The sequence below is a fragment of the Vitis riparia genome, chromosome 12, assembly GCF_004353265.1.
Source record: "Vitis riparia cultivar Riparia Gloire de Montpellier isolate 1030 chromosome 12, EGFV_Vit.rip_1.0, whole genome shotgun sequence".
NCBI lineage: Eukaryota > Viridiplantae > Streptophyta > Magnoliopsida > Vitales > Vitaceae > Vitis > Vitis riparia.
In genome coordinates this window covers 9,675,539-9,675,892 of record NC_048442.1, presented here as the reverse complement: position 1 = coordinate 9,675,892, position 354 = coordinate 9,675,539, and positions in this window count along the sequence as shown.

Here is a 354-nt window from a genome sequence, read left to right as displayed (position 1 = left end):
ACGTAAGGCTTGGATAAGGCATTGTATATGAGGAGACTGTTCATTAGCAGAGATCAGCCTTGCTTCAAATTGTCTACTCACATGCCACCTCACTTTTCATTTCCTTGGCCTCCGATGCTCCTTTTAACCCCATGTTGGATGGTTTTGTCAATGGCAAATAAGGTTTTTTTTTTTTCTTTTTCAAAATGATTATAGGAAGGTATGAGGTAAATTTTTCCTTTTTCAAAATTATTATGTGATTACCTATGAAAAAACCATGGTCAATATTAAGGTAAATCATAAGATAAATACTTCTTAGCAGAAGTTGAGAATCTAAATTTTATTGTTAGGATCCTCTCTATCTTACCACAATAC